This window comes from Crocodylus siamensis, chromosome 1 (genome assembly GCF_052110815.1).
Source record: "Crocodylus siamensis isolate JL-2025a chromosome 1, ASM5211081v1, whole genome shotgun sequence".
NCBI classification, from domain to species: Eukaryota; Metazoa; Chordata; order Crocodylia; family Crocodylidae; genus Crocodylus; species Crocodylus siamensis.
Window position 1 is genome coordinate 312,931,628 of NC_143395.1, and position 23,947 is coordinate 312,955,574.

Sequence of the window (23,947 nt, forward strand, 5' to 3'; positions counted from 1 at the left end):
ACAATGTGATGCAGCCCCAGACCAGCCAGGACAGGCACTATATGCAACCCAAGTCCCAGACTGCTTGGAAGCTGCATATTGGACTGGACCTGTGAGGGCACTGCATGTAAAGCAGTCCTAGACCATCCAGAGCACTCTGTGTCAGTCAGTGACCCTCATGTAGTTGGAGAAGACCAGCTGGCAGAAGCCAGTGACAATCTCTCAATGCTTCCAGGAAGGGAAGGCATGCAGAATTTCAGCAGGAGTATGTGGTTCCCTGTGGGAGCTACCCAGTCATGTCTGCCCTGTGCACTTGACTGCACTTGGCAATCTCCGGCACCATAAAAAGCCTGCAGATCAGGCTGAGATGCTTGCATAGGAGCCTTCTTGTTGAAGGTTGTCATCAGCATAGATTCTTTTTGTGCCTGCTGCCATGAATTATGAAAACTAGTACAGTTTGCAACTAATAGGGGTTCAACCTGCTTACACCAAAATGGTAAATTTCAATTAGATGATTTGAAAGCTTGTAGTCACCCTTAGAACAGAGGAGCGAGTATGCCTCTAGGCTTCCTTAAGGAATTCCAGTTGATATGGTAGGAATTCCTTCTGTACATGGGTGTCTGGTGCCTCCTGAGTTGGCAGAGCACATGCCCTCCCTGACAGCAGTCAGTGACCGGTCCACATCTGGGTTCTGGCTGGCTGGGGGTGGGGGGGGGGCATCCCCCAGCAGCTGATTCCACTGGCTGGGGGTGTGGGGTATACCAGAGCCAATCTCACTCACCATAAAAGTGGTCACGCCGCTTCTGGAACTCCTGCAGCCACTTCTGGAAGCAGTGTAGCTGCTTTTGCTGGCAGCCCTTCTCCACAGCTGGCATTCGCTGGGGGGCCCACTGGTGCTTCCACCTTCCCCCCTACCCACTGGCTAAACAGGGAGTGAAGCCTGACAGGGGTGCACCAGTGCTCTCAGGGGGTGCACATGTACCCCCGTGCACCCCCTATGTGTTGCCCCTGCTTCTCTAGACTCATAATGAATCCATGTTACTGAAACAGCTCTGCCATCATTTAGGCACATATAATTGACATTCCCATATGTCCTTGTTTGATTTAATTAGCCAATAAAGAGTTCTGGGCTTTGGTTGCCTTTTTCTTCTAAAGCGCTGATTCTCAACCAAGGTGCCATGGCACCATGGGGTGTCACAAGATTCTTTGAAGGGTTCCAGGAAGTGTGAGGATATAAGCTGATAAACACAGGCTCAGATTTTCCCCTGCCTTTGTGATCCCCCAACCCCCAATACAAAGAGGTAAGCAGTAGGGGTGTGCAAAATGGGCCCTATTTAATTTGGATTCAGCCTGAGTAATGGACAGTGATTCAATTAATTGATTCAGATCACTGTCTCTGATTTGATTAGGCTGAATCCAAATCTGAAGATCTGATGCTGATTTGGAGAATAAGCAATCTGACCATATACACCGCTTTAAGTGTTTTTTTTTTTCTATATACCCCAAAGTACCAGGCACAGCTCATGAATGCTGCAATGCTGAGGCAGATGGAGTGTCCCACAGGAGCACGGGAGGTTGGCTGCATGCTTGATGGTGAACCCAGAACCATTTTGGACTTGAGGCAACCCACTTTGGGCTTGAGGCACCTCTCCACAACTTTTGCAAATTGACTGACACCCAATTTTTTTAAAGTGGACCAGAAGTACTTCTGGTCCACTTCTGGTTGCACCAGGGAGCATACTGGAGGCCCTCCCTGTGCCCCCCTGGCTTGCTGATTGGCCACAGGAGGACCCCAGGTGCCCCACTAGACCCAGGAGTTAAGTTGTTGAGCCTGGATGGGTAGGGGGGAGCCCCCAGCATCCTCTCCAGTGGACCCAGAAGTGGACTGAAAGTGCTTCTGGTCCACTTCTGGGTCTGCTGCCAACCATGCTGGGGAGCCCCCTGCACTTCTTTGGGACACTCCATGTGCCCCAGCATCACAGCATTCATGAGCCGCCTGGTACCTAGAGGTATGCAGAAAAAACATTTAAAGCTGTGTCTGTGTCCAAATTGCCAAATCTTTTGGAAACTCTCCAGATCAATTCAGAGGGTTCTGATTTGATTTGGAGAGGTTAAAGAGTCCTCTGATCCATTTTGGATTTGGAGATTCAGCCACTGAATCGGGCTGAATCGCTACCAGATTGAATCAGGACTGAAGCTTCGCACAGCCCTAGTAAGCAGTGTAATATATAAATTAGCTTTTTTGAAACTGGGTGCCACTCAATTTGCAAAAGTTGTGGCAAGGTACCTCCAATCCAATGTGGGTTGCCTCAAATCCAAAAAGGTTGAGCGTTGTTTTAATCCTTCTGCCAAGCATTCTGGATATACAACCACAAGTTTCCACACAGAAGAATTCTGGAAAACTCTTACAAAGCTGACAAGTGAGGCCAAATTTATCCTTATCTGCGAAGTGACAAAGCATCTAGTAGAAATCTGAAGGTTCAGCAGATTTATTTTCCAGAGATTTCAGTTATGACAGAATGCTATCTTCTTCTCATTGCTCTTATCCTACAAGCTCTGTGATAATACTTATCTAAAAGAGTTATGAAATTAAATCACTAATGACCTCTCTAAATTCTCTGACCTGATTCTGTACTAACTTCAGTTGACACTTACACGCAGTTTGGAGGTCTTTCAAGCGAAATATTTCTGTAGTCAAGAATGCAAATCAGAGTAATGCTATGAAGTGAAGAAAATAAAGACAAAGGGAAATCACTCAATTTTGACTGAATAAATCATCACTATTATGTGGATCAATATAATATCAGGGTTTTAAAGCTGAGAAAGAAAGAATGGATGGAAAATAGTTTTATAGGCCCAACCTTGCTAGTGGCAAATTTTAAATTATTTAGAGTCAACTCTTTTAATAAAGCTCTCCTTGCACGCAAAAGGGAGCTGTTTTTTAAAGACATCTTTTTACCAGGCAGAGCTTTCCCAGTCTCCTTCATGCCTCTGTAAAATTAATTTTATAAACTAGTTCAAACACTCTTCAAACACTCTTGAGCACTGTAGTACGGTTTCCTGAATTTGGAAAAGCTTTCTTGGAAAGCTTTTATCCAGTTTGTGAATTTACAAAGCTTTTATTTATCGTGTCACAATCTTCTCCAAGGCAACATGACGTCAGAATTACTTAATTTGTGTGAAGTCACAGAGAGTATTAGGGAGGGAAACAAGGAGCAGAAGACACAGAGCAGAAAAGTGCTTCATGTTGATTAATAACATACTTTAAAATAAAGATCAAACTAAAGAAAAAAGATGGAAATATCATAGGTAAATGTAAACAGTTTTAAATATGATATTAATAAAACTGATCTTAAAGTGTGACTAACACGAAAACCATGCACATTCTTTCTGAAAGAAAGATGTCAAACATTGAGAAATGCTATCCATAATATACATACTTTAGTTCACCTATAGTTGCTTATAATTTTGAGGAATAATGCTTCAATTTGGGTAATTATTAATATTGGCGAAAAATGAAAGAAAAAATCTATTGCTTAACATGTTTGAGGATTTTATATTTACAATTCAATATAACCATTGTTTCAAATTTTGGGGGGGGGGAGGCGTTCTACAAGTGTTTTTGAAACTGCATTGCTTTTGATATCATTTGCATGAGTCGTGTATAACGAGGAGCTGTTACTCACATCAACAAGCATATCTATTCTCACATAAACAGATTTGTATGCAAATTACTATAAGTCCAAAAAATGTCCCTAACCCATATGAGTTTTGTGTATTAGTTGAGAGTAATGATGACAAGAAAGAGTAAAAGAAGGAGAGGACATATGCTTTTCAGAAAATTCATTAAACCAAGTAGAAAGTGTCTTGATTCTGGTTCTATATCAATTCATGGAATAACACTGGCAGGAATTTATTTGAATTTGTAATTTAAAAGGTTCAGAACTTCAGTCATTCTAGAACAGACCCCACGCCACCCCTCAGAGGACCTCATTCACCCATTGTCATATGATCCCTAGCAAATATGGGCAGGCTTTTATGTTCTTTTAAATATGAATAAATTTCCTTTCATGTCCTTCCTACACTGAGTACTAGCAGAGCTAAAATTGTCAAATTCACAAATAAACATAGATTAAGATGCTTCCTGAACAAAACAGGAGAAAATCCCTTTAACCCATCAGATTTAGGGAGTTAGAAATGGTACATCACAGTCAGCAGAAACTGGAAAAAACTTTGCCTGTACTATTTTCAAGTCTTTCAAGTTCTCAAACACCCACTTTGAATGCCTTCAAGACACATTTGGATGCTTATCTTGCTGGGATCCTATGCTCCCTGCTGACTTCCTGCCCCTGGGGCAGAAGGCTGGACTCGACGATCCTCCGGGGTCCCTTCCAGCCCAAATGTCTATGAAGTCTATGAAGTAAGAAGTCTGATAGACCATAATGTAGAAAAAAACTATAGGTAGAACATGCAAATAAGCTACTGGTTTTGTTTTATTTTGTATAGTAATATTATACATATATTTGTATAATATCATATTTGGAAAATATTTGTGATATACTATTTGACCTAATCAAGTGTATTATAAATTTTTTCAAAGACAATATTTAAATGTATTTTTCTTTCTGAATTGAAAAAAAAGTACTTGTTTTTTTAAAATAGGTTCATTGAATATTTTTTTCCTACTTAACTCTCTTTTAAATGAGTAAATAAAGAGAGAAAAAGGGGGAAATACATACACATACATATATACATATGTGAATTGGGAATAAGGGTGACAGAAAATATACTTATACATGTGCACACACAAACATTTCAGTTTTTAAAAACTAAAAGGAAAATACTCATGGGGATGCACAGAACTGCTATGTAAAGAAATTCCACAGAAAGTAAAATTATTTTATTTCTTTCAAAATTGTTGGCAGAAATTATTTTTTTTTGGTTTGGGGTTTTCATGAGCCCTATGAAATGTGATTTTCCTACAAACAAAATTCCATTTTGAAGATGGGGCTTGGCAGTGTCCAGACAGAGCTCCTTCCCCTTCCTCCTTCTACCCCATCTTAACAGAATCAGAGATGGGACGGAGGGAGGTTACAAACATGCACCTGGGTCCAAAATGGAGCTCGATCCTCCTGCTCCCCAGACCTAACAGAGGACATCTGTTGGGTCAAGGAGATTGCTGTTTGAAGTGCCATGATATACAATGGGGAACTGCATTTCTGCCAGCACCCAGAGGCACTTTTATAAGTCAGTTTCTCTGGGATTCCTGTTTTGGGAAGGCAAAATTCCCACAAAATTCTGGACTCAAAATTCAAGGACTCCTGTATGGTCACACAACGATTGGAGGGAAATGGGGGTAGTTTTGGGCACCTGTGGTTCTTGCTACAGTTGTGTAGGTTGGAGTGACATGCTAGAACTAAGTAAATAACATTATATTTGAAAACAAAATAGTTGTTTACTGGAATTTGTCTGTGAGATTGATCTATACATTTTAATACATCAGTTTGCTTGACACATTCTAACTAACTTTGGATCTTGGTTAATCAACTATAATGATTCATAATTCAATTGTAAAATTATACACTTAAAACTCATGTTTCAAATTTATAACCTCTTTTTTGGTTTCAGTAAGGTTAATGATATCTAAAGAAAACAAAGACAATATATGACAGATACCAAACAGCAAGCAAGTAGAATATGCATACACATAGACACATGACCAAATAAGAAGGATGTAGAATACAATGATCATCTTTACACATGCTCCAGAAGTGGGAAGGTTTATCTAGAGTGACTCCAGGAGCCACTCTCATCAAAGCACACACAAGGTCACATGTATTTAGCATCCTGTGTGTAAGAGCACTCACAATAACTTGTTATTGATGGAATAGATTCCTCCCAAGTGGGGGGGGTGTCACCAGCAGGTCAAAGCTCAAAACTGAAACTAAGTACAGGCGCAGCCTCCTGCAGCTGACCCAGACGAAAGGAGCAAGCCCAGAGATAAAAGCAGAAGACACCAAGTGGCAAGTCTTTGGCACAGGACCGGGGAGTGAGGATGGCAAGATGGAACCTGCAAGAAGAGATAAAGTGACAGATCGAGTTTGAAAGAGAGAGCAGTCTCTGGACTCATGGGATCGAGGTGATTAAAAGAGAAAAAGGGATACTTATCTGATCAAGGACAAATGGTTCTGGCAGTGCTGGGAGCAGGAGTGGCTGCAGCATGGTGGCACCGGAGGCAGCGGCAGACTGACCTGGAAGAGAGGCAAGATAATCATTATTAAAAGAGGGGGAAGGGAGCCACCCCTGACAGGAGGGAACCTGTGAAGAGAGGAAAAAGGGGAAGTGCAATGGGGCTACATAGTTTCCTTGTATTTTGAGACTGGTGGGAATGTAGGCCTTTTTGTTGTTATTCAGTAAACAGCTTTCTGTTCTTCTTAAAGGAAGTATATCAGGGCTGCATCTTTACTGTGTATCTTGAGATTGGTGTGAGCATATACTCTTTTTGTTGTTGTTCAGTAATTTCTTTTCCTCTTTGTGGCAGGGCACTGTTGGTTCCTTCACTTTAAGGGCTGAGTCAGGCATCCAGCAGGTGCCCGATGGCAGCAGCCATCTTGAGAACCTAGTATATAAAGGCTGCAGTCTGTTGCTGCCAGCTAAGGCAGAAACATCACCCAACTGAACTGCAGCAGGAGCAACCAGAAGCTAAGGGCATAGAGCTGATGGGGATAGCTAGAAGGCTCTTGGTCCTGGGTATGACCTAAAACTGCACTCTGCCAGGAATGGGTGGCCTTGTGGGGCTTCTGGTGGTACAGGAGTCCCCAGGAAATGCCAGGCCAGTTACCACCCCAGTGAAAGGCAGGTGGGGGTGTCTTAATAACCCCAGCACCCGCAACCAGGCAGGTAACCCCATAGTAGGGCCGAGAAGGTGAACCTGTGAGAGAGAGTCGGCTAGATGCTCAAGAAGCCTGACCTGAGGCACCCTCAACTGGTCAATGCTGGGGCCAGGACCAGAAGGGTCAAAAGGGCCAGGGGCCCACTGCAAGGGACACCCATAACTGAGGGCCTGGGTTTCTGACTGGCCTTGGAGGTGAGGCCAGGGCTTGTGTGGCCAAAGGTCCCTGGGGCCATGCTCAAGAGGGGGAAGAGTACAGGGAGCTAGGCAGCCCAGAATGATGGTGGAATGGGCCACTTGATAGGAGGGATCAAGTTGGGGTCCAGACTGGAGGATTATGGGGCCCAGTGTGGGGCCAGAGACTTTAAGAACTGTGGTGCCATCTGTGAGGCATGTGCTGCATTGTAGGGGAGGTCAGAGCCACAGATGGTGCTCCCTTGCATCAGGACTGGGAATAGGCAGCTTCCCGCATTATACCATCAGTTTATGGAAACAATGAAGTCAGGGCAGGAGAGACTGAGAGCACTGTCCCATGGAGACTGGTGGCCAAGCCAACATGACACCCGGCCCTGGGACATGCCCTCTGTCACACTTTTAAAGGCAATTCACCTATGTCTTATTTTTAAATGTTTTCCATCAAAGTGTGGCAGGTGAGGTAGATGAGGCAAGCCCACACTCTATCAGAAGGACCTGGTAACACTATGCTTCAAGTTGGCGGTGAGGGTGCTTTAACTAAAGCTTGTTTGATGAGCTTTAAAGTGCTCCCAACACTATTTTGAAGTATGGGGACACATAAGACATGGAGGCTGCTGGAGCTCATTAATTAGCATGTTCCAGCAGCCTTGATTAATCTCATTGGAGCACATCTACAGGCAGATGTGCCACATCTTGTATCACCCACTAAATGCTCATGGGGATTTAAGTGCTTAAACGTGATCCTGCTCTACTTTGCTTGAATCTCTGAAAAACAGAAAATGCAGAAGTTGGATGTGTCTTCTTTCTGCTACCTGCCTTTTGTAATTTAACTTTAAGGTTTATTTGATGGCATGTTATAAAGTAGGAATGTCAACTTTTTCAAGGACTTGAGAAGAGTAGAACAGGGTCATACATAAGTGCTCAAGACTACAAAAGCACCTAATGGGTGGAATAGGATCTGTCCCAGTGTTCAACATTCTTCATTCTGTCTAGTTTGTATTTTTCATAAATAAACAAAATACAAAATCACACACAAACCAGGTTCAAACGATATAATAGAAAGAGTTATATAATATTTATAACTATAAATATACTATATTTTTCTTATAATAGGTTTTGATATCTATATATCTACAAGCCATCATTCACATATTCAGTACAAAATAAGGGGAATGTAGAACATAATTAATAATAAATTAAAATCCTTAAACATATTGAGGAATGCAAATTTATTTATTTATTTATCTCCCTTTTTTCTTTTTTCCAGTTTTGGCAGTTACCCATATAGAGTGGTTACTTGGATGACGGGGTAGAAAGCACCCTGTTCAAGTTTGCTGATGACACTAAGATGTGGGGGGATGTGGGCGCACTAGAAGGGTGCAATAGGCTACAAGCTGACCTTGACAGGTTGCAACGGTGGGCGGATGAGAATAGGATGGGGTTTAACACTGATAAGTGCAAGGTGTTGCACATGGGGAGGAAGAACCGGCACCATACTTACAGGTTGGGGAACTCCCCTCTTGCCAGCACGGAGACGGAAAAGGATCTTGGAGTCGTCATTGACTCCACGATGAACATGGGCCGGCAGTGTGGGGAGGCAGTCAAGAAGGCCAATCGTACCCTGTCATGCATCCACAGATGCATCTCGAGCAGGTCCAGGGAGGTGATCCTCCCCCTCTATGCGGCACTGGTCAGGCCGCAGCTGGAGTACTGCGTCCAGTTCTGGGCGCCACACTTCAAGAGGGACGTGGACAATATGGAAAGAGTTCAGAGGAGGGCCACTCGTATGATCAGGGGTCAGCAGGGCAGGCCTTATGAGGAGAGGCTACGGGACCTGAACCTGTTTAGCCTCCACAAGAGAAGGTTAAGGGGGGACCTTGTGGCCTGCTACAAACTGGTCAGGGGGGATCAGCAGGTATTGGGGGAGTCCCTGTTCCCCCGTGCGCTGCCAGGAGTGACCAGGAATAACGGTCACAAGCTGGCGGAGGGTAAGTTTAGATTAGATATTAGGAGGCGCTACTTCACAGTCAGGGCGGCTAGGGCCTGGAACCAGCTTCCAGGGGAAGTGGTGCAGGCTCCTAGCCTGGGGATTTTTAAAAGGAAGTTAGATGAGCACCTTGCCGGGGTCATCTGACCCCGGTGCTCTTTCCTGCTAAGGCAGGGGGTCGGACTAGATGATCTACCTAGGTCCCTTCCGACTCTAGCTACTATGTGTTTCTACAAAATGAAATACCAGGGTTGAAACCTTTATTCCACCAAACAAATGAAAGATTTGCAGGACTGAAGGCTAAAGAACATTAACTTGAATGAGTAAATAGGTCCTTCATAAACTGTAATCTCTGCCATCCTATCAACAGACATGCTTGTTTGTGTTGCTATCCCAGCAATACCTTTCCCAGCAACTTAATTTAGCTGACTCTAAGGTTGAAATGCATACACTATTATAAATAGATGAACCAATCTAAAGCAGAAGTCTGTAATTAAAAATATTTTGGAAGATAAAATATTTGTCTCCAAAGTTCTCCTTACAATAAAATTATTCATATAAAATATACTATTAAGTCATTTGTTTAATAATATTTTATTTTGGATGTTTGGATAGTCTCAAGGTCACACTAGGGGTATGTGTAGATGTTACATTTAGATTGTAACTAGGGTAACTAAGATTAGGAGTATGGCCCCAGGACTGTGCTCCTCCTGTCCACCTCCCCAGCTCTGACCAAGATATTTTTACCACCTCCCCCTGCACCTAGACATACAATCCTTCTTCTCCTGTGTAGTGACCCTTTCCCACAGACCTGCCAGCCTCCCCCATCCCACCAAATTCCTGTTCCAGACCCACCACCATCCTTGTGGACCCACTAGCCCTGAGGGATGTTTTTGGAAAAACATCTTAACATTATATAGCTAATTTATTGATTCTGGAATGTATAAATATTAAATGTATTATGTTCTTATGGTTTGCTAAATTCTTCATATTGGCAAATTAGGCCCTTAATTTCTTTGGGGTAATGTAAATATCAATTGAGAGCTTTGTGGTTCTGTAATACTTTTTAAACATGTAGCTGATACTTCAAGGCAAACCTTCTGGCAATTACAATTCAGTACATCTACAAACAGAATGGATTTTGTTCTAGTTAACTCCAAAAATGTTAAATGCAAAAGGTATAAAAAACAACATAACTTGATAGCCTTCCTGTTATGATACATACAGACTAGTTAATTAATTTGTTCACTTTTTCTTTTCATTTTGTTTCATTTAGTGTTGTTTCTTTTCATGTATTTTCTTTTCTTTATATAATTCCTTGAAGTTAAACTCATAAAAACTGTTGGTGAGCTTCAGCTTCAGAGGACTATTTTTTTTACTCTTAATATTTCAAAAAACACAGTTGTGGAAAACTTTGCTATATTAAATCTTATTAATATAGGGTTCTGGAGCAATCATCATTGCATTGTCATCATAGTCTACAGGATGTAAATCTAAACAAATGCCTCCAGCATAAAGATAATTATTTATTGAAACCACTTTTCTTTAAAGTTACATTACCTCAGTATGTGATTTTTTTGGGTTGGTTTTTAACAGGACTTCCTCTTATGTCACTGTAGTTCGTCAACTGCCTACTTGCATTGCATTGAAACTAGAGCTATTAGAGCTTCAGAAAAGCTTATCAAGCTAGCAATCCTATAGAGTGCTTAATTAAAGTCAATTGAATCTCTAGGGGTTTTTTTAAGTTCAATAAATTAACTTTAAAATATCCCCATGTAGTTCCATCCACAAAGTTTCTCTCTTCTTAGGGTAGTGCCATCACAGTATATTTTGTAGAAGTGTTTTTTGATTCTATGTTTTCCAAGTCTAAGAAGCATTCTCTGGTGAATGTTTTGTTCTAAAGCTTGTTATTACCTTGGTCATTTGATGCTAATTTGGTGAAAATAACCAGAATTTTTCAAATGTGTTTTGTAAAATTTCTAATATTCTATATTTAGTTGGAGTGATTAAAAAGCCATAGCAAAGTTTATATCAAATAATTTAGCTTGGATAGAGCAATAGAATTGATTATATAGATAAAGATAATATTAGAGATCTATATTAACTGCATTCCCTTCATTTGATCTACTTTGTGATATATTACCACAAAGTGGGCACATCTACACATGATGTGACATTGCCATAGCAGAGCATTGTGGCAATGTATTATCCATGGGCAAAAAACATGATCCACAACTACATTCCTGTAGTGACACACTCCTTCAATATTGTGCATCGCTATGGTGATGTAGAGGCTAAAAAAAACTGTGCACCAGAAGGAAGTACTAAGTGATGGTGCAATAACAACAGTACCATAGGGGCACGTGTAGACACACCCTGTAGAAACAATGCTGAGAGGGCAAGGTTGACTTTATTTGCTATGCAATATGAGTGACAAGGTATCAGCTGATAAGTGATGATAGAAATTCATGGAAACATTATCTAAACTTACATACGTACAGATCTCTTCATTTAAACAATCTCTTCAGTTTCATGTATGTCCTATCATTGTAGGCGGTCAGTCTGGAATATAGCATTTTTATGAATATCTATTCATGAATTTTCAAAGAATTAGCAGGAGTTCAAGGAATTTTTGATGCCATCTGATTTCAAAAGAAGAAACTTGCCATCTGTTTCAGTCATTCGGGAGGAAAGTTCAGCTAGCAGTGACTGACATGTGAATTCCAGAACTGTTGAGCCAACAGTTACAAAAACATGGCTTTATCAGTTATCTAGTAGTTAGAACCAATCACTAGGCACAATAATGCTAAACAGCAAAAAGTTGTGGGTTTTTTTTTTTGTCAAGTAGCAAAAAACATTTTAAAAATTAACAAATCCACTTAGATTTTCATGATGTTAGAAATGGCAATGGGACTTCAATAGGAGAATACTATCACTGCAATTTATTTTGGTTTGCATTAACAAACGTTACCTAAATAAAGAGAAAGTTGCACAACATTTACAAGCAAAGAACAGTAGTACAGACATAATAGTAATACAGTAACATCAGTATCTTAATAACAATAGTTTAATAACTTGGGTGGTGCAATGAGTCCATGTTGTTTTTCTAAGCTTCAAGACACTTCAGCTCCTTGATCATAATGGATTATGGAAATATTACTGTAGCCACCAGGCCTCAACCAGTTGCGCTCGGGTGACTGATGTTACATGGCTCACGCCTCTATCTGAGCTGGTGACTTCCACCCGAATCCTTAACCTTGTGCTCATCTGCCACGACTTGTTGGACCTCACTGTCCGGGGCTGTTCATTGGGTGTGCTCATAGACCCGAGGTTCCTCCCAGCGGTTACTCATGGGGCTCCGCCACCCCTACACCCCAGCCTCATGCCTCCTGTGGAGCAGTGTCAGGATGGTCAGCATCTCGCTCCTGGGACCCTTGACCGGGTCCTACTCAGGCCCCGACCCTATCTAACTTGCATGTGGGCCCACTACCCTCAGACACCCATGGAGCTCGGGGAAGAACAAAAGGAAAGAAAGAAGCTCCAACACAAAACCGGGTGCACTGCCCCTTTAACTACCCCTCTCCCTTCCTGCACTTTAGTGGGACACTGGCTGCCTCATCCCTTTAGGCAATTAGGTTCCCTGCCTACTCTAAGGCACCTCCTGGTCCAGCGGCGATGCTCGCTCCAGCTACAACCCTTCCTGGGTTCCCTGCAGTCCCTCTCTCCTGGGGCGGACTTCTTCAGGTGTTCCCCCTGTCGCCCTTATGAGGCGTTCTTCATGTCCCTCCATTGCCCCATCTGCAACATCATCAAGATGCTCCTCTTCCTTCTTGCTTCTGTCCTGGCCGTTCCTGCTCCTCTGGTCCTGTATATCAGATCACCTCCACTGCGGGATCATCTGTGGCTGCATTTTCTCGCTCCCCGCCGGCTCCACAGCGCGCGTCGCCATTTTTATCTGTGCCGGCCAGCATTCAGCGTTGACATCACCAGCCAGCTGCAGCTGGATAAACAGGCAGCTGACAAGCCACGTGGGTTCTGCCTTCCACCCCTCGCGTGCTGCATCCTGACCCACAGGTGACAATTACATTCCTCCGTACCTCCAGTCCCGGGACAATTACAAAAGTATAATATAAGCAGAATTCATTATGGGTGTATGTAGATGAAATGGGGGCCCTAAATTGAAGCAGTGGGTTTTTAAAAACCCACTGCTTCAATTTAGGGAAAAGTAAACCCCCATGTGTCTTACCTGCCTGTCCAGCAGCAGAGAGGGGAGGGCGAGGTGCTGGTGGGCAGAGTGGTCCCTGGACTGTGGTGGGATGGGCAGGCTAGTGCTTCCCTCTGTGGTAGTGGTGGCCCCCACCAGGTGGTACCCACCCACAGGCACCCATCTTGGGCAGTTCGGGGGAGGGGGTGGCACTGCAGCTGCAGAGGGAGGGACCGGATCCCTGCACAGCTTATGCAGGCAGGCAGGCTCCAGAGAGGAAACAAAAAGATCAAGCTCTCCACTTTTGTTTTTTCTTTGGTAGAGCCTGCCTTCATGGGCTGCTGTCAGGCTGTCTGCACAGCCCCTGAGCCACAAGAAGCCCAGTGCTTTGCTTTGCAGCTGTAGGGCAGCAAACTAAAACTCATAGATTTATTTAATAGATTTCATAGATTTCTAGGGTCAGAAGGGACCTATCAGATCATTGAGTCGAACCCTCTGGTCTGGGAAGAAAAGAGTGCTGGGTTTAAGTAATCCCACCCAGGTGCTTGTCTAATCTCCTTTTAAACACCTCTAAGGTAGGGGAAAGCACCACCTCCCTTGGAAGCCCAGTCCATATTTTGGCAACCCTCACTGTAAATATTTTTTTCCTGATGTCCAATCTAAATCTTCTCTTCTTCAGTTTATGGCCACTATTTCTAGTAACCCTGAGGGGTGTCCTGGTAAACAAAGTATCCCATATTCCCTGATGACCCCTCTGATGATCTTGTAGACAGCCACAACATCACCTCTCATCATTCTCTTGCAGAAGCTGAAGAGATTCAGGTCCCTCAGTCTGTCTTCATAGGATCTTACCTACAGGCCCTTAACCATACAAGCAGCCTGCCTCTAAACTCTTTCCAGGTTATCCATATCACTCTTGAAATGCGACACCCAAAACCAGACACAGTACTCCAGCTGTGGCCTCACCAATGCCACATAGAGAAGTATCACCTCCCTAGACCTGCTGGTGATGCACCTACTAATGTAGGAAAGAGTGCAGTTAGCCTTACTTATTACCTTGTCACATTGGCAATTCATGTGCATTTTTGTGTTGACTATGACTCCAAGATCCCTTTCCACTGGTATGCTACTTAGAATGGTACTTTCCAATCTATAGGTGTATTGGTGATTCTTTCTCCCCAGGTGCAGCTCCTCAGAGATGTTTTAGTTTGCTGCACCCCGAAGTCATTTAAGGTGCATTACATCACTGAATGTGCTACAGCAGCTGGAATTAATGTGCAATACACCGCTGATGCATGCAAACACCAGCATCATTAAAGCAGCATTTTAATCTACTTTAAAGTGTTGTGCACACATGCCCCTTATTTTATCTACACATGCCCTATATATGTTTTATTGGGCATTCCTGAATAGTTGCATTCATACTACTCACTTATGTGTTGGAAAAAGCAACCACATTTGCTTCATTGTAGGCAAGAACTATGTAGGGCAGGGGTAGGTAAGCACCTCCCCCCCAGTCCCCCCCCAGCACACATTCTCGAATATGGCATGAGGCCATTTTGCTCGGCATGCCACAGTTGGCTTGGGGTCTGGGCATTGCCATCAGCCATGGAGCCTAGGCTGCTTACAGAAGCCAGCAGGGAGGCTCCAACTCCTTTTGTGGGCAGCTTAGGCTCCATGGCAGGCAGCAGCTGCCCGGAATCCAGGCTGAATGTGGCAGGCAGCTGGGAGACTGCAACTGGTGCATCAGGGTCTAGCGCTCCAGCTCATCTCTGTGGCAGTGGTGGCTGCACCCGTGCCTCAGCATGCATGGTAGAAAAGGGGCTTAGGGCAGCACTACTGTCACAGAGCCAGGCTGGGTCTATGGACCCTGGTGCAGCTGTGTGCAACCTGTTTTTTGCCTGCTGCAAGTAGTCCAAGCTCTGTGGTGGTGGTGGCTGTATGCACATCTCAGGGCACATGGCAAGGAAGGGGCTGAAGGCAGCACGGCCCTAGCCCCTTCCCTGTCATGCTCCCATGTGCAGTCACTGCTAGCAATGAGCCAGGACAGGGCTTTGGACTCCAATGCAGCCACTTGAAGACTTAGAGCTGCCTGCTGCAAGCAGCCTGGGCTATTTGTGCAGCCCAGCCCTGCTTCTCTGCCATTTCTTTGCAGCGGGGGTTATGTGCCCACTGTGTGGGCTTCCCTGATGGGGGTGAGGGGTGCCCTGTCATCTCTGCCTTGCAATGCCCTTGCCTGGCAGCCAACAGAAGCTCTCCTTTGCCTTTCCCTCCTCTCCCAGCATGTTGCCCCCATGCATTTGGGGCTGGGAGGGAGATATATTCATTTGAACGGTGGTTCTGGTTTGTAAATCTTAGCTCTGTTGTGGGGAAGCAGCTGCAAACTTGCTCCCCCATTGCACTTGTTTTGTGTGTGCTCCTGCACTTTTGCTCAGCTGAGGCCTTATGACTGAGAGATGGGGGGCACTGGAAGGCTGCTGGAGAAGCTCTCCAGCGGGGGGACACATGGCCCCTGCAGCAGCTCTCTCTTCCTCTGCATGGAAGTAGCAATCCAGACACAGCCCAGGCTACTTTCAGCAGGCAGCCACAAGGTTGCAGGTGGCTGCACTGGGGCCTGGAGCCACAGCCTGACTTGTTGCTGACTGCAACTGCACATGCACCTCAGGGACCACAGCAGAGAAGGGGCTGGGGCTGCACTGCCACAAGGATTGGGTTCCTCATGGCTTCCCACCATTAGTGGGAAGCATCTTTGAAGTCCAGGTTGTGGGGTTTCTTGGCATTTGACCCAAAAAGTTGCTGACCTCTGCTGTAGGGTTTCCTAAACAAGATCCATGTGTTATAATCCTGTCCTTGCCATGCACTTCCTGAGTAACAATGGACAAGACACACAAATATAACTATGATAATTTTCCCTTTTATAACCATTAGATGAGGTCTATCTATCTATCTGTCTATCTGTCTATCTATCTATCATACATTTCTTGGAATCACATTCTCTTTGGAAATCCACTAATGTGCAGGAAGGATCATAATATAGTTTCATAGTTTCTAGGGTTGGAAGGGACCTAAGTAGACCATCTAGTCCAACCCCCTGCCATGGCAGGAAAGAATACTGGGGTCAAACGACCCCAGCAAGATATTCATCTAACCTCCTCTTAAACACCCCCAGGGTAGGAGTCTGCACCACTTCGCTTGGAAGTTGGTTCCAGACCCTAGCCGCCCTGACCATGAAGTAGCGCCTCCTGATATCTAACCTAAAACTACCCTCTGCCAGCTTGTGACAGTTATTACTGGTCACTCCTGGTGGTGCTCAGGGGAACAGTGACTCCCCCAATGCCTGCTGATCCCCCCTGAGTAGTTTATAACAGGCCACAAGATCCCCCCTCAGCCTTCTCTTGTGGAGGCTGAACAGGTTCAGGTCCCGTAGCCTTTTGTCCCTTGATCATACGAGTGGCCCTCCTCTGGACCCTCTCCATGCTGTCCACATCCTTCTTGAAGTGTGGCGCCCAGAACTGGATGCAGTACTCCAACTGCAGCTTGACCAGTGCCACATAGAGGGGGAGGATCACCTCTTTGGACCTGCTCGAGATGCATCTGTGGTTGCATGACAAGGTGCGGTTGGCCTTCCTAACTGCCTCTCCACACTGCCAGCCCCTGTTCATCTTGGAGTCAGTGATGACCCCAAGATCCTTTTCCGCCTCTGTGGTGACAAGACTGGAGGTATGGTGCTGGTTGTTCCTCCCAAGATGCATCACTTTGCACTTGTCTGTGTTGAAACCCATCCTATTCTCATCTGCCCACCCTTGTAACCTGTCTAGGTCTGATTGTAGCCTGTTGCATCCTTCCAGTGTGCCCACATCCCCCCACATCTTAGTGTCATCAGCAAATTTGAACAGGGTGCTTTTTACCCCCTCGTCCAAATCACTGATGAAGATGTTGAACAGTGTGGGCCCGAGGACAGAGCCCTGCGGAACCCCACTGCCCATGTCCTTCCAGGTTGAGAAGGACCCATCTACTACCACCCTCTGGGTGTGGCCCTCCAGCCAGTTGGCGACCCATTTGACTGTGTGGATGTCTACACCACAGCCCCCCAATTTCTTAATGAGAACGGGGTGAGAGACAGTGTCAAAAGCCTTCTGGAAGTCCAGGAAGACTATATCCACTGCTACCCCTGCATCTAATGATCTGGTGATCTGATCGTAAAAGGCCACCAGGTTGGTCTGACAGGACCTGCCACTGATGAACCCATGTTGGTTGCCCCTAAGAATGCAGTCCCCTGCTGGCCCCTCCTGGATGTGTGCCAGAATAATTTTCTCGAACAGCTTGCCTACGATCGAGGTAAGACTAACTGCCAGGGGGTGCTAGGGGAAACAAGGTCTCTTCCAAACCCTTCTGGTCCCCCCTAGTGAGTTTATAGACAGTCACCAGGTCCCCCCTCAGCCTTCTCTTGTGAAGGCTGAACAGGTTCAGGTCCCGCAGTCTCTCACTGTAGGGTCTGCCCTGTAGTCCCCGGATCATGCAGGTGGCCCTCCTCTGGACCCTCTCAATGTTGTCCACATCTCTCCTCTACTCTGACTTATGGATAGGGATGATCCTGTCTTCGGTGATAGGAGTAGGTGTCCTCCTGAGGTCCCTTCAAGCCCTTTGTCTCTATGATTCTAGGAGGCATTATATAAGAAACATTCTATGTAATGCTGCCATGCACAATCAGGAGTGCCACAAAGCTGAGTGACTTGGTCTGCAGCTTATACTACATTCAAGATAAAGAAAAGAGATTTCCTTCTTCTAAATTTCACACAGGATTCATCCTATAGGCATTCAAAGTATACCTAATAGATGCTGACAGGATCAGATACCCTATAAAAAGCAGTAACATCTATTTCTTTAATTTTAAATGGTGATTTTCAAGACCTGATAGAGATCACAAGAGGGAGTATGAATCTGTAATCCAGTGGTTAGGGCACTTATGTGGAAGGAGGGTATGGCAGGCCATTTTTTGTGCCTGCCACTTTAAGGGCGCAGCCAAGCAGCCAGCAAGTGTATGATTGTGGCACCCATTTTTAGATCCCTGGCCACTTATATAAACAGAACAGTTCACAGCTGGCAGCAGAAGGGGTAACATCGCCTGGCTGCAAGTTTGCTTGGAACATCCTGGAGGTAAGGGCAGGAGCTGTAGGGGATGGCTTGGAGGCTACTGGTCCTAGGCATGACCAAAAACTGCACCCTGCCAGGAGTGAGTGGCTGGTGGGGCTCCCAGCAGCACGAGAGCTCCCAGGAAATGCCAGGCCAGTTACCATCCCAATGAAAAGTGGGTCGGGCACCTTAATAACCCTGCTTCCCACAACCAGGTGGGTTATCCCCTTGTAGGGTCTGGAAGGCAGACCCAAGACAGAGAGAGGGCTATAGACTTGGAAGCCTCACTTGAAATCCCTTGACTGCTCAATGGATCCCTTGACTTGGCCAGGACCAGAAAGGTCAAAGGGCCAAGGGCCCACCATGAGGGATGCCCAGAGCTGAGGGCCTGTGGTTCCTACTGGCTTGGAGGTGAGGCCAGGGCCTGTGTAGCCAAAGGTTCTGGGGGGAGCACACCTGTAAAGGGGAACAGATCAGGGAGCTAGGCAGCCCAGAATGAAGGCGGAGTAGGCTGCCTGAGTGAAGGGATCTAGTTGGGGTCTGGACTGCAGGGTTCTGGGCCTCAGAGTGGAACCAGTGATGTTAACAACTGTAGATGCCATCTGTGAGGCTTGGGCTGTGGTGTAGGGGAGGAATGGAGCCGCAGGTAGCACCCTCTGGCATTGGAGCAAGAAATGGGCAACCTCCCGCCTAATTAATATCTAAATTAATTATCATCAAGGCGTGGCAGCAGAGAAGGTGGGCAGTTAGCCCAGAAACAGGTGGTAGACTGGTCCCGAGAAAGCCCCCTGTTACAGAGGATATTGTGGGAGATGGTCTTGTTTTCATCTTTCAGGGACGTACCTTTTTAGAGGCTAAGTCCTCAACTAGAGTTAGCTCTAGTTAGGTATTTGATTAAAATTTTGAAAGATAGAAGAACTTTCAGGCCTCATAAACATACTAGTTGTTGATGAAATAGCACTGAGCTAATTTCAGTAATCACAGAGATCCTTGCCACATACTTCTCTTCAAGCCATGATGAACTGATTTACCAGATGAATCCAGTAATAGTATCACACATATACACTGCCTTCTTTTTACCTCCTGTGTATTTAAAAAAGTACTTCTTGTTGTCCTTAATCTGGGAAGCTCGTCCCAGTTCCATCTCTGCCTTGGCCTTCCTGACTGCCCCCTTACAGCCCCAAGCAACTGCAGTATAGTCATCCCTGGTGTTGGCCCCTCCTTTCCATTGTGTGTACGCCTCCCTTTTAGCTAGGAGATATTCCCAGATGCTTTTGGTGAACCATGAAGGTTTGTGTGCCCTCCTGAACCCTTTGATCCGTGTTGGGATTACCTCCCTTTGGGCTTGGAGGATCATCTCCTTAAGGAGCGACTACTCTCCTTGGACACCTGGCTCCCCTCCCCTCCGGGACTTCAGTGCTTCCCTGACTATTCTCCTTTTGTTTCAATGATATTTTGACCGGCTTTCTTTTGTTCTGATTTTGCTGTTTCAACCTCAAAATTGGTTGAAACAGTGTAAGAACAAAATGGCTGGTGAAATTTTGTGCAGCCCTAATGCACAAAATTTTTTGCCCTTAGGCTCCCCTGGATTTCCCTGTTTAGCCAAGGAAGTATTTTGGCCCTTTCTCCGTTTTTGCGCATATTGGGATAGTCTCCATCTGTGCCCAAAGGATCACTGCCTTTAGGAACAATCACCCTTCCTGGATTCCCATCTCACCAGTACTGTTCTCCTGAAGTGTGTCATTTACTAGACTCCTAAGCACACTGAAGTTAGCCTTCTTAAAGTCAAACACTTCCACCCTAATGGAATACTAGTTATTTTACCCACTGTATGCTGTATGGTGAATTTGATTGATTAGTATTCACTGTCCCCAAGGTGACCACAAATCTGCAGCTCCCCTACCAGGTCCTCCCCCATAGCCAACACCAAGTCCAGTAAGGAATTCCCCCTAGTAGGACCATATACCTCCTGTGTTAGGTGAAGGTCTTACACACAGGTTAAGAACCTATGTGAACGGTTTGACTTGACTGACTGCTCCTCCCAGCAGATGTCAGGATACTTTAGGTCCCTCATGACAACCACATCCTTAGATGGTATGGACTCTGAGAGCTGTGTCAAGAATTCCAAGTCTAGATTTTCCTCTTTGTGTGGTGGTCTGTAGCAGACCCCCACCACCAAGTCCCTTTCCCCATGTCCTCCATGTATCCTAACCCACAATGGCTCAACTTTCTCCTCCTCTGATTCCATTTTGATTACAGTACATAATGGTCCTTTACATAGAGAGAGTCCTTTCCTTCCTACTCTGTCCCTTCTGTACAACCTGTAGCCCTCAGTGCGTATGGCCCTGTCATGGGTAGGGTCCCACAAGGTTTTTGTTAGCCCCACTAAATCAAAACTATTATCTGAAAGCAGAAGTAAGAGTTCTTTCTACTTGTTCCCCATGCTCCTAGCATTAGGATACAGGCACTTGAGCCCTCTGAATGCTATCTTTGCTGCCCCACCATTCTGATGCCCAAAGAGCCCCTTGGTACTTACCTGGGGTGTACTGCTGCATGTCTCATAATTTGTAGATTCTAGACTATCTCCGTCTCCTGCCTCCCTGTCCCCCATCATACTTAATTTAAACCCCAACAGAGGAGGTCATCCAACCTGTAAGAAAAGAGACTCTTACCTTTTGTGGAAAGATGAAGCCCATTACATCCTAAGAGGTCCCTTGCATAGAAGTGCGGGCCATGGTGCAGGAAGCCAAAACCCGCATGACGGCACTGACTCTGGAGCTGCGGGTTGACTTCCCTGACACAGGTGACGTGATGCCTACTGTGACCACTGACCAGGAGGATCAGCAAGAAGACCACCTGCACCCCCATCTTCCTCATACTGGTCCTCAGAGCCCTGTAATCATTCATGATATGGTCTGGACTACTCCTGGCTGCATCATTTGTTCCTACATGGATGAGGACTGTGGGATAGTTGTTGGAGGGCAAGATGAGGTCAGGAATTCTCACCGTGACATCCTTGATCCTGGCTCCAGGCAAGCAGCAGACCTCATGCACCATGGGATCTGGATGACAGATGGGTCCCTCTGTTCCTCTCAGCAAAGAGTCACCCACAACGATGACTCAGCATCTCTTCGTCTGCTTACCTGGCCCGCCTTCAGCTTGATTTGTGATGGTGGCAGGCCCCTCCAGTGCACTTTCCCCCACCACACACTCGTCCAGTGCAGCCAAGGCCTCATATTTGTTTCCCAACTGCACCAGAGGAGCTGTCTCTGCAATGAGAGGTCTGGCCTCTGAGATGACTGTCCTCCACTCACCAGCATCTGTTTCAGGACATTCTCTCACAGATTCTCCACCAGGAATCTTGTCCTGCAGAGAATGAAAGTAGCTTTCAATCTCTTCTTCAATTTCCCTGATACCCTGCAGCTGGCTCACCTCTGCCTGGAGTTCCCACATCATGGCCTCAATCTGGGCATATGTAGGACAGAGTGCGCAAACAGGGCTAGGGGGAGAGCTGGGGGGACTGTCCCCCCAGGGTAGGGAGCACCCTTAGGGTTAACCCTTGCAGAGCAGGCTCCAGAGGCACCAGATCCCCTCAGCGGGGGAGCGAAGGAGGCTGGACTTCTGGCAGGCACTTCCAGGAAGACCAGAGCACCTGATTGGCTGATTGGGGCAGCAGCAGGAAATTCAAACCACGGCCTTTAAAAGCAACGGTTTGACATAGCCCCCAGCACTCAGGAGCCAGAAGCAGCGGGGAGAGGAGGGATCCAGGCACATGTATGTCCCACACACGTGTGCCCCCTTACCAGACCCGAGGCGGATGCAGCAGCAGCGGAGCCAGCAGTGGGGACAGCAGCAGGTAATCCCCCTAAGGTAAGTGGGCAGAAGGACCAGATGCAGCTGAGCCAGATCTGGAGGGGAAGCCCCCCCAGATCCCTCTTAGGTGAGCCAGTAGGGAGCCACACTCCTGAGACACACTGCATGAACAGAGCATGCAAACAGGCCCGCTCTGTAAGAGCGTGTTGGCATTTGCACCAGCGGGCGAGCAGGAAGGACCAGGTGGGAGACTTCTGCTAGGGCAGGGTGAAGGCCCTGCACTAAGCAAAAAACAAGCAGCAACTTCTATGATGGTGTTGATGTGAAGTGCTGCCAGGGCCGCTGCCCGGGGGGAGTAGCCTACCCGGGGCTTGTCTGAGACCTCCACCCAGACAGTCCATGGGGGAGCTGGCGTCCCCCACCCCCTGGCCTGTGGGGTTTGCCCAGCAAGGCCTGGGGGGTAGGGATTGGGGTCTGTCTAGGTGGAGGCCACACAGGAGCTCCAGACCAGAGTCAGCAGCAGGGCAAGGTCCCTGACTGTGCTCCATATGTGCATCCACATAGTAGCACCCCCTCTCATTCACTTACCTGAAGTCTCTGTCAGAAACTTCCATATACTCCTTCTCACAACTGGCCTCCTTCACTCTCTGCTCTAGCCCACCTGGACAGTTGCCCATGGACCCTTGCCCCACTGTGCATACCCAGTGCCATGCTCACAGCAGACAGCTCTCAGAAAAAAAAAACACTTTATAACAAACACAGGCCACCCCCTCTCTCCCCTACAACAGAGCCTATTTCCACTTCCTCCCCTTCCAACAGAGCCACTCTACTACCCACTCCATAGATTCATAGATTCATAGATGCTAGGGTCGGAAGGGACCTCAATAGATCATCGAGTCTGAACCCCTGCATAAGCAGGAAAGAGTGCTGGGCCTACATTACCCCAGCTAGATACACATCTAGCCTTCGCTTGAAGACCCCAAGGGTAGGGGAGAGCACCACCTCCCTTGGGAGCCCGTTCCAGACCTTGGCCACTCGAACTGTGAAGAAGTTCCTCCTAATATCCAATCTAAATCTGCTCTCTTCTAGCTTGTGGCCATTATTTCTTGTAACCCCCGGGGGGGCCTTGGTGAATAAATACTCACCAATTCCCTTCTGTGCCCCCCTGATGAACTTATAGGCAGCCACCAGGTCGCCTCTCAACCTTCTCTTGCGGAGGCTGAAAAGGTCCAGTTTCTCTAGTCTCTCCTCGTAGGGCTTGGCCTGCAGGCCCTTCTCTGGACCCTCTCCAGATTATCCGCATCCTTCGTGAAGTGCGGCGCCCAGAATTGCACGCAGTACTCCAGCTGCGGTCTGACCAGCGCCCGATAGAGGGGAAGTATCACCTCCTTGGACCTATTTGTCATGCATCTGCTGATGCACGATAAAGTGCCATTGGCTTTTCTGATGGTTTCGTCACACTGCCGACTCATGTTCATCTTGGAGTCCACTAGGACTCCAAGATCCCTTTCCACTTCCGTGCCACCCAGCAGGTCATTTCCTAGGCTGTAGGTGTGCTGGACATTTTTCCTCCCTAGATGCAGCACTTTGCATTTCTCTTTGTTGAACTGCATTCTGTTGTTTTCTGCCCACTTGTCTAACCTGTCCAGGTCTGCTTGCAGCTGCTCCCTGCCCTCCGGCATGTCCACTTCGCCCCATAGCTTAGTGTCATCTGCAAACTTGGACAGAGTACATTTCACTCCCT

The 23,947-nt window shown here is 46.3% G+C and overlaps 1 pseudogene; it reads right to left on the minus strand.

Annotated features, from left to right (window-relative positions):
* Window positions 1-21,846, minus strand: part of LOC149874771 (uncharacterized) — a 34,008-nt pseudogene extending 12,162 nt beyond the window's left edge.
* Window positions 21,847-23,947: the final 2,101 nt, after the last annotated feature.